Source organism: Nuphar pumila, chromosome 6 (assembly GCF_984573655.1).
Source record: "Nuphar pumila chromosome 6, dmNupPumi1.hap1.1, whole genome shotgun sequence".
In the NCBI taxonomy this organism is placed as follows: Eukaryota; Viridiplantae; Streptophyta; class Magnoliopsida; order Nymphaeales; family Nymphaeaceae; genus Nuphar; species Nuphar pumila.
This window is the reverse complement of record NC_143254.1, coordinates 58,356,899-58,368,220: the sequence shown is the minus strand read 5'-3', so window position 1 is coordinate 58,368,220 and position 11,322 is coordinate 58,356,899.

Here is an 11,322-nt window from a genome sequence, read left to right as displayed (position 1 = left end):
GTATATGCTGACTATGTTGTGGAATTTCTTCATTGACTATGAAACATTGGCAGCTAACCAATAAGGCTATCCTTTGCGTCTAGCGTGAATAACTTCTTAGCATCCGATCCCTTTTCGTTGATTTTCTTTCTCCTTCGTTATAGCATTTTTTGCATTAACATGCTTGGCACTTATCATCTATTGCACCAGCATATGCATCTTTACGAGATCAATGAAGAGGGTCACTGAAAGGGCTAAAAAATTTAGAGTCCAGCAGCGGGAGCTAATGCGGCTGCAGAGGATTTTGCATAAGGGTGTTGCAGTTATTAAATAAAAACATGCTTTAGAGAAGAGGTTCGCTGATGATCAGTATCCCTTACTCTTAAAAAAAAAAAGGGGGAAAATGGGGCATCACAGAGGCCTGATGAGATTCTCTTCTGTGATGGTACTCATGTTACAAAGGATTTTCAGCAATAGGCATCAGATCAACAATAGAATGAATCAGTAACCGTTGCTTCAACAACACTTTTTGAGGAAAACATGAGACTGGTTCCAGGTTTAGTGGTGATAGAGCAGGATAGGCCTATCTTTCCTTTGTCACTGCTTGGGTTGTCAACTGGTAACGATTTGCAAACAGTTATAGCGAGTACTTCAACTGTTGTCAGAAATATACAGGTACAATTCTGGATCCCTGTCATTTGAAAAAGAATACAGTGGATTTTTTTTTTTAAGACAAATCCGCTAAGAGAGAGGACAAATTCAACCGCCCTTACAACTCCTAGCAATTACACCTGAGCACGGTGTTATTTCTCCCAGCCCACTCTTACCAAACCTATTCATGGCTACTGTAAAATTCACAAGGATACTTACAGCCGCCCACCATCCTACACCTTAGTTGCCCCTGCTAGGTAGCAACCACCTGCAATATTTTACCCACTGTCCCCGCCCATTTTTATGGTCTCCATTTTTATGGTCTTCACTATGGGTGACAGTTGCAACTCCTACAGTAGGCACATACGCTTTCACTGCTGTCAAGAACATCAATCTCCTATATCCCCCTGTTGCACTGTCATGAACAGCACTCCAGGAACCCCTTGCATTATTCTTCTGTCATTTCCTACTTTAGGCATGATCAATGTACCCCACTTGTGATCACGAGGGTTGTCCAAAAGTTCATAGAACTGCTGCAAAATTTCTTTTTGCAGCAAATCAATAAGTTGCTCTAATCCCTTCATTAGCTTTCATCCTCATCCATTTACACTAAGTATATGTTATCTATGTTATACATATATACATATATGTATGTAATATATATATATAGATAGATATGTGTGCATATATATGCATGTATATATATATATATGTATATATATATATACATATATATATATATATATGTATATATATATACGTGTGTGCTCATATATATGTATATGTATAAAACCCTCATGTATATATATGTATATAAGTATGCATGTCATTTCCCATCTTTTTCATCATTGATATCTTGGCATACGAGCAACTTTTCCATTTGATATCTATAGGATGCATGCCATTTCTCTTCTCTTTTTGTACTAACCAAGTGTATTTGTAGGAGATATGTGGAGAATGTCATTACTTGGAGTTGTAAATTCAAATGTGTTGTAATAGCTAGATACTTAATGAAAATTTATATTTCTAGTTTTAGATAGAATGAATGAGCATTGTAGATATCATGAATTACTTGTTCTTCATGCATTTTTCCTTTATTTCTCAAAATCTCACAATGGTGAAACACGAATGGCACGTGCACCATTTTCGTAAGAGGTAATTGATCCTAAGTTGATGATCCACATCAATGACCATAGTCAGGGTGTGGACAAAACTTAGTATTTTTATCTTTTACGAAATAACATTGGATCCACACTGGATCCGTTTTCAAAATTCATCACATTTTCCTTAAATATCTTCTTCTTTTATCAGAATTTAACTTAAAATTAATTCAAAATATATACCAATGACCATAGTCAGGGTATATTGAGAGTTAATTTCATTTTAAATTCTATAAAAGCACCAAATGTATTTTATTCTTCACCTGAATTTAAATATAGATTATTATATAATACATTCAATGACCATAGTCAGGGATGTATTATATCTTCAATCTTATTTTAATTCATTTCAAGAATAAGATAGCTTTTCAAAATCCAATTTCAAAAATTTAAATTCATTCATCATTTAGGATAGAATTGCATCATATTTTTTTAAATTTCTTTTTCATAAATCCAAGTATTTCTTTCCTTCATTTCTCAGATCAAAGCCTATTCATAAATTCAAAATTCTCAGAAAGATTCAAGAATTCAATTTCAAGGTCCCATTTGACTTTGAAACTTCAGAATCATCTTGTATTTCAAATTTCAAATTCTATCTCAAATTCAAAGTACAATTTAACTTTGAAATTCATCTGTATATTCAAGATTCAATTTCTAAAAAATTCCTTTTCCCAAATTCAAATCAGACTTAGAAATTCTTGATTCATCTTCTGAATTTAACTCCAAATCCATTTTACGATCCAGAATTTAACACTCATATTGGATCTCATACTTCAGATCCAATTGCTCTTTAGGATCCAAACTCCAATTCCACTTTTGGATCTCAGACCTCAGATCCAATTTACTTATAGGATCCAGAACCAATTTCACTTTGGATCTCAGACTTCAGATCCAAATCCATTCTAGGATCCAGAACCTAATTCTACATTGAATCTCAGACTTTAGATCAAAATCCATCTTAGGGTCCAGAGTCCAACTCTACATTGGATCTCAGACTCCAGATCCAATTCCATTTTAGGATCCAGAATCCAATTCTACTTTGGATCTTAGACTTCAGATCCAAATCCATCTTAAGATCCAGACTTCGAATTCGAAATTCCAGATTTCAAACCCAATCCTATTCCAACTCCTAAATCCAATTTCATATTTCAAATCCAATTCCATCTACGGATAACATCTGAATTTCTTAAATTCATCTCTATTTTTTAATATCATCTGGATTTCTCAGATCCATTCTAAATTTCCAATTTCAAAATCTAAATTCAATTCCATCTCAAGTATTCATTTCATTTCTTAAATTCAAGTTCAAATTCAAAGTCCATTTCTGACTTTGAAACTTCATTTCCTTTCATTTTAAAGCTTCAAGTCATCCTTTCTCATTTATTTTCCCAACTCTGATTTACTTCAAAGACTTAGAACTTCTCTGATCTATCTCAAGTTCTGAAGTTAGATTCAATAATTTCTTCACTCCCTTATCAAGTTTATCTCAGAATAACTTGGAAATTTTCAAAAAATATCTTTCAAAAAGAGCATACATCCTTGCATTGCACAAGCATGATTCTTTGTGCATTTAGAGTTAGAATAAATTCTTAGATTATATTTAGGCAAAGCAAAAGGCATAGATTCGATCCTTGGTTCGATTACCCCTGGTAAAGGCGCCAGGAATGGTCGAACCTCGTACCGACGAGCGAATCCCGTCTCTCCCTTTTCCCGCAAATATTTTCAAAACGGAGGCGAGTTAAATTTCTAAATATTTTCAAATAAAGGTAAAGTGAAAACCCGCAAAAGAGTTCCTCTTCTCTTTTTCTTTCTATCTTTTCTCTTCTCTTTCTGTTTTTTGCCTTTTATTTTTCTCCCTTCAAAAAGGAGGAAAATAGAGGTTGGAAAAGGAAAAGAGAAGGAAGAGAGAGAAGCCAACAAGAGAATAGGAAAAATTTTGTGATGATCACATCTACCCACAAGATTTGCTTGAGAGTGCAGAAGTGTTGCCCAAGCCAAAAGTAGTTGTGCCTGCACCAAGGCAATGTGGAAGCAAACGATACTTCGGGTTGTTTGGGTCAAGAAAGAAATCAAGTTCTTAGTAGAGACTGGTAATGTTTTCGAGTCAATAGACTCATGTATATAGTTTCTCAACGCCTAAAGTCTGCCAGTACGACATGACGTTTTGTTTAAGGCAATGCTTGCGTAAAATATAATGTATATTAAGTAAATAAAGCTTTGCTTCGATATATACATTGAGAAACTAAAACACATTGCTTGTATGTGATAGATAAATGGCTCCTACGATGAGGAGAATCATGCCGAGCGAGGAGTTCCATACTCAAGGATTCCTGCTGGAAACACTCAACAATCTGGTTACTGCCATCCGTGAAATAAGGCCAGAACCAGTCGCACCTCGAAACAAAAACTTTGGGGGAATAACCTATGAAAAATTCTTCAAGCTCAATCCACCCGTCTTTGCCGATAGAGCCAATCCTGAACTGACAGAGAGTTGGGTCGAAGAGACAGAACATGCCTTCCTGGTACTTGGAGTACCAGAAGAAAAGAAGACCAACTTTGGCACGTACAGGCTAAAAGACAACGCACGGAAGTGGTGGGATACCACTAAGATTATCCAATTCTCGGAAGTTGAAGTCATTCCTTAGACTGACTTCCAGAGAGCTTTCATGGATAATTACTTCCCATTACACTCCAGAAACAAGAAGAAAATAGAGTTTCTGGAATTGGAGCAGGGTGGTATGAATCTGATTGACTATACCACCAAATTTCAAAATCTTGAGCGATACTGTTCCCGGTTATTTGAGACCGACCAAGAAAGGGCCGACAAGTACATCAACGGACTACGAGAAGGGCTAAGGTCACAGGTTATCACCAGCATGCCCCAAACTTTTCAAACTGCTGTGGCAGCAGCTTCAAAAATACAAGTGGATTGGGAGCGATCAAAAGTGATCATAGCAAAGAGGCCCGTAGTTGATGGTGGGAACAAGAAGAGAACGTTCCCAAGTGGCCAGAGTTCACGACAACCCTTTCAAAAGAAAAGGTTTCAAGGTGGGAATGTTACTCAACAGGTCCTGAGGCCAAGGCAGAACATGACTCCAAACAATCTGCAGTCCAACCCAAACTGCCCAAAATGCCATGTAAATCACGTTAGAGTACCATGTCCACGTGACACAGGTGGTTGCTTCTACTGTGGCAAAGTGGGCCACATTGCAAGACAATGCAAAAAGAAGCTTGCTGATGAGCAAAGGAGGAATGCCAGATCTGCCGGACCCTCTCAACAAATACCACAGTGAACGCAAGTCCAACGACCCCCACTTAGAGTAGAACAAAGGCCTGCTGCAGGTCATGTATAAGCTGTAATGACTAAACAAGTCGAAACCGGTGACCTCATTGAAGGCACCGTACCTGTTAATGGACATGCAACTTACGTCTTGTTTGATTATGATGCTACTCATACCTTTTGTTACGACAATAAAGCCATACATGATACTTCAAGTACAAGGTTTTGATGATGAGCAAGTAGAATCAACTGCATTTCAGCTAAGGCTATGAAGAAATTGAAGAATTCGGTGAAGAATCCTTGAAGACTGGTGTGCAAATGTTTAATTCATTAAAAGTCTTAGATTCTTGTAAGAGCCTTACTTAGATGCATATTTAGTTTGCATTTCACCTTAAAAGTCTTTAGAAAAACTTTTCTAAAAGAAACTCTTTTGAAAATCTTTTTAGAAAACTCTTTTCTTAAATTTTCATATTTATTAGTCGACCAATAGACTTATCAGTCGACTAATCCTTTCGCGCCATATTTTCTAAAAAGTCATTCTTGTCAAATTAGTCGACCGAAGGTTTTATCAGTCGACTGGACAGAATGTCTATTTTTTGGAAAATTAGCAGCAGTCGACTAATGGTTTTTCAGTCGATTGAACAGAACATGTGTTTTCTGACAATTTAGCAGCAGTCGACTAATGCTTTTTATCAGTCGACCGAACAGAATGTTTGTTTTTCAGAAGATTTTAGCAGCAGTCGACTAAAAGGTTTTTCAGTCTACTGATGATATTATCAGTCGACTAACTTTTCTTAAATCGACTAAGTTTCAAAAATTCAGATTTTCAAATGGCTCGATTAACAGATCAGTCGACCGACGATAACTGTCAGTCTACTAATAACTAACTATTAGTCGACTAACTGATGTTTCAGTCGACTAATTTTGCCGTTTTCCTGAAACTTCAAAAAGGCGTGTCTTTTTATTTTTCAAACGTTTTGATCGTTCAAAATGGACCGTTTTGACACCCTTTCATACTCTCAACATATGGAATCTTTTAACTATAAATATGAGTGCATTTTACACTCAAAAAAATCAAATTCAATCGATTTGAATCTTGCTTTTCACTCCTATTCATTCAAGTATTTGTTTTCTCACTCACATGATATTTTCACTTCAGTTGTTCACTCAAATCACTTTGAGAGATAGTGAATTCGTGAGTAGAGTGTTTCAACAACCTCAAAAGCCAATTGCATCTCATTTGCATTCAAAAGGAAGGCTCATAGGTTGTATTGTAAGTTCTTATTTCTTTTCTGTAAAAAGAAGGACTCCTTGGTGTAAAGGAGTTGTTTGCTTTCAGTTGGGTTGTTACTGAAAGTGGGACCGGTTATGGTCTGTGTGATCTTGTAGTTTACAAGGTTGATAGTGGAAAATCTCAAGCGGGTTTTGCTTGGGGACTGGATGTAGGTCGGGTTTGACCGAACCAGGATAAAATCTTGTGTTCTTTGTGTGTTTGCTTTGAGATTTGCAAAATCATTCAATATTCCGCAGAAAAGTTTTAAAAGCACTATTCACCCCCCCTCTAGTGCTCGTTGCCTCGATCCTAGTGCACTTTCATTTGGTATCAGAGCGAGGTCTGCTATTACTTTGATTTGACCATCATCTAGCATGGCAACTACAACATCTCAGCACAAAGAAGGAAGCTCCTCCGTTCATCCTCCTCTCTTCGACGGAACAAACTATGGATACTGGAAACTAAGAATGACAATATTCCTGCAATCCTTGGATCTCGATATCTGGAGAGTTGTTTCAGAAAAGTACCAAACTCCATCAACTGATTTCAGCCGATGGACCGATGAAGAAAAGAAGACTGCTTCACTGAATGCCAAAGCCATGAATGCATTATATTATGGCGTTGATAAGGTAGAGTTCAATCGCATCTCTCAATGCTCTACAGCTAATGAAATCTGGCATACTCTTCTCATAACACACGAAGGTACGTCAAAGGTAAAGGAATCTAAAATTGCTTCTTTAGTTCATAAATTTGAATTGTTCAAAATGAAGCAAAATGAATCTATATCGGACATGGTAACTAGAATGACCGATATAACTAACACTTTGAAATCCCTTGGAAAAGAATATTCACAAGTGGATTTAGTCAGAAAGATTCTAAGGTGTTTAACTCCTGAATGGGAGAGAAAAACCACTACTATTGAAGAAGCAAATGATCTCAATACTCTCACTCTTGAAGACTTAGTTGGTAACCTAATGGCATATGAGGTCCAACTTCAAGACAGACAAGAAGAAGAGCCTAAAAAGAAGTCTCTTGCTTTTAAGGCTACTTCTGACTCAGAAGATTCTAAAGAAGATGAAGATGAAGATATTGCCCTCATCACAAGGCAATTTAGAAGATTCATCAAAAAGGGAAAATTTCAAAGAAAGGCAAAGAAAGCAGATTCTTCCATTCCCAATGAAGTAAAGTGCTTTAACTGCAAAAAGGCAGGACATATCAAGAAAGATTGTCCTCTTCTCAAATTCAAGCCCAAGGATCAATTCAAGAAGAAAAAGGCATTTCAAGCCTGTTGGGATGATAGTGACTCCTCTTCCGATGAAAAATCAAATGAAGAAGTCGCCAACATGTGTTTTGTAGCACAAGAAGAATCGGTAAGTCAATTTGACTATGATGAGTTATTTGAAGCATTTAATGATTTGTATGCTAAATTTAAGAGTCTTAGTTCTAAAAATAAAGAGTTAAAAAATGAAAATTTAACTCTTGACTCTCAAAATAAAGTGTTACTTCAAGAAATAGAAGATCTCAAGAAGGAAAATTCTTGCCAGGCAATTGAGATAAAAGAAATTGGAGTTAGAACCAATCTCTTACAAAAAGAAATATTTAGTCTTAAAGAAAAGTCAAATGATCTTCTTTCTATACTGACCAAATTTACAAATGGTCAAGAGAATCTAGAAAAACTTCTTGGTTCTCAAAGATGCTCGGTAAATAAAACCGGATTGGGATATAGCTTCTTTGATACTCAAAATAGACCAAACCTTGTGGTGAAAAATCAAAGACATTATTCTTAATCTTTTGTTCATAGAACTAAACTTTCTAGTTCTAATAGAAATGCATCTAGATATGATTGTTCTAGACATGTTTATTCTAAATCCTTTTATAGAAAGAATACTTATTATCAAAGGAAACCAAAATCCAAATGGATATGGGTTCCTAAGACTAACTCTCATGGACTCGAAAATAGAAAGGGGTCAAATGCTCTCTTTTCTGATTTTGTTATAGGTACACAACATAAGGAGCAAATGGATATTGGACAGCGGCTGTTCCAAACATATGACTGGAAGGCCGGAGTTATTTTCCACCCTCCAAAATAAGGATGGAGGAACCGTCACCTTTGGTGACAATAACAAGGGAAAAGTGATAGGTATTGGTAATATTGGTAATCCAAAATTTCCCTTGATAGAAAATATTCTTTTAGTGGATGGTTTAAAGCATAATTTAATATCTATTAGTCAATTATGTGAAAAAGGTTTTCATGTTTCTTTTGAAAATGATTTATGCTTAATTTCTGATTTTAAATCTAAAAAGATCATTTTTAAAGGTAAAAGAAGAAACAATGTGTATGAACTATATCTAGATGAATTACCCTCTTTTAATGAAAAATGTCTTATTGTTTCAAATAAAATTCAATGGTTATGGCACAAGAGACTTGGACATGTTAATTTTAAAATTATTTCAAAATTATCCAAGAATGATCTTGTAAGAGGCCTACCTAGAATACCATATAAAAAGGATCACTTATGTGATGCTTGTCAAAGGGGTAAACAAATCAAGAGTTCTTTTAAAGCAAAAGATATAGTTTCAACAAAACGTCCTCTTGAACTTTTACATTTAGATCTATTTGGACCATCTAGAATTCAAAGTTTGAATGGTAGCAAGTATGCTTTTGTTATAGTAGATGATTATTCTCGATTTACATGGATGATTTTTCTAAAAAGCAAAAATGATGCTTTTTCAGAATTTTCTAAACTTTGTAGAAGAATTACAAATGAAAAATCTACATCTATTATTAAAATTCGTAGTGATCATGGTGGTGAATTTGAAAATGAATTTTTTCTAAAGTTTTGTGATTTACATGGTATATCTCACAACTTTGCTTTTCCTAGAGCGGCTCCACAAAATGGAGTTGTTGAAAGAAAGAATAGAACTTTGCAAGAATGTGCTAGAACCATGCTTCAAGATAAAAATTTACCAAAATATTTTTGGGCTGAAGCAATTAATACAGCATGTTATGTCTTAAATCGTGTTCTTATTCGACCAATTTTACATAAAACATGTTTTGAATTGTATTATGATCGTATACCCAAGATCTCATATTTCAAAATTTTTGGTAGTAAATGTTTCTTGTTAAATACCAAAGATAATCTTGATAAGTTTGATTCAAAATCAGATGAATCAATATTTCTTGGATATTCTTCTAGAAGTAAAGCATATCGTATTTTCAATAAAAGAACATCTTGTATTGAAGAATCTTTACATGTTGCATTTGATGAGAATTGTGAGCAGGTTATTCCTCTAAGCGAAGAAGAAGAAGCAACACTTCAAGAAGAACCCTTGATAGAGAGTACTTCTCAAGAAAATATTCCTCTTCAACCGGTTTGGAAAGAAGTTTCTAATCATCCACATGAACAAGTTATTGGTGAAATAAAGAGTGGTGTCCAAACTAGAAGGCAGTTAGAAAAATATATTGCAAATGTTGCTTTCATATCTAAATTAGAACCAAAGAATATCAATGAGGCATGTGATGATGAATTTTGGCTTTTAGCCATGTCTGAAGAACTTAACCAATTTACTAGGAATGATGTTTGGGATCTAGTTGATAGACCAAAGGATCATCCAGTAATTGGAACAAGATGGGTCTTCCGAAATAAGCTGGATGAAAATGGTGAAGTCATTCGTAACAAAGCAAGGCTTGTGGCACAAGGCTATAATCAAGAAGAAGGCATAGATTTTGATGAAACCTATGCACCAGTGGCTCGATTAGAGTCAATTCGTATGATGCTTGCTTTTGCTAGTTACATGAACTTCAAGTTATATCAAATTGATGTTAAAAGTGCATTTTTAAATGGACACATCAATGAAGAAGTTTATGTAGAGCAACCTCCATGCTTTGAAAATGAGAAATATCCAGAACAGGTCTTCAAATTAAAAAGAGCTTTGTATGGACTCAAAAAAGCACCAAGAGCGTGGTATGAAAGACTACAAAATTTTTTAGAACAATCTGGTTTTTCCATTGGTCGGGTAGACTCCACTTTATTTATTAAACATTTTAATTCAGATATTCTTATTGTGCAAATTTACGTTGATGACATTATATTTGGTTCTACTAATGATTCTCTTTGTAAAAAATTTGCTAAGGCTATGCAGGAAGAGTTTGAAATGAGCTTGATGGGCAAATTAAACTACTTCCTTGGACTTCAAATAAAGCAAACTGAAGAAGGAATCTTCATCAATCAGGGTAAGTATACAAAAGAACTTCTCAAAAGATTTGGGATGGACTCATCGAAATCAAGAAGGAATCCTATGAGTACAACTACTTCTCTTGATAAAGATGAAAATGGTAAAAGTGTAGATACTAAGCTCTACAGAGGTATGATCGGATCTCTATTATACTTAACTGCTAGTCGACCTGATATTATGTTTAGTGTTTGTATGTGTGCAAGATTTCAAGCTAATCCAAAGGAATCTCACTTAACTGCAGTAAAACAAATTCTTCGTTATTTGAAAGATACTTCAGATTTCGGTTTGTTTTACCCAAAATCATCTTCCTTTGATTTAGTTTCATATAGTGATGCAGATTTTGCAGGAAGTAAATCTGATCGCAAGAGTACTAGTGGAACTTGTCATTTCTTGGGAAATTCCTTAGTCTCTTGGTTTAGTAAAAAGCAAAATTCAGTATCACTCTCAACAACTGAAGCTAAATATATAGCGGCTAGTTTAGCATGTTCACAAGTACTTTGGATGAAACAGACCTTAAAAGATTTTGGTTTGAACTACTCCACAACAACTATTTATTGTGATAACACTAGCGCTATAAATCTTTCGAAAAATCCTATTCAGCACTCAAGAACTAAGCATATTGAAGTTAGACATCATTTTTTAAGAGATCATGTGTTAAAAGGAGATATTTCGTTAAATTTTATTTCCACTAAAGAACAACATGCTGATATCTTCACTAAACCTCTTAAAAATGAAGATTTTAT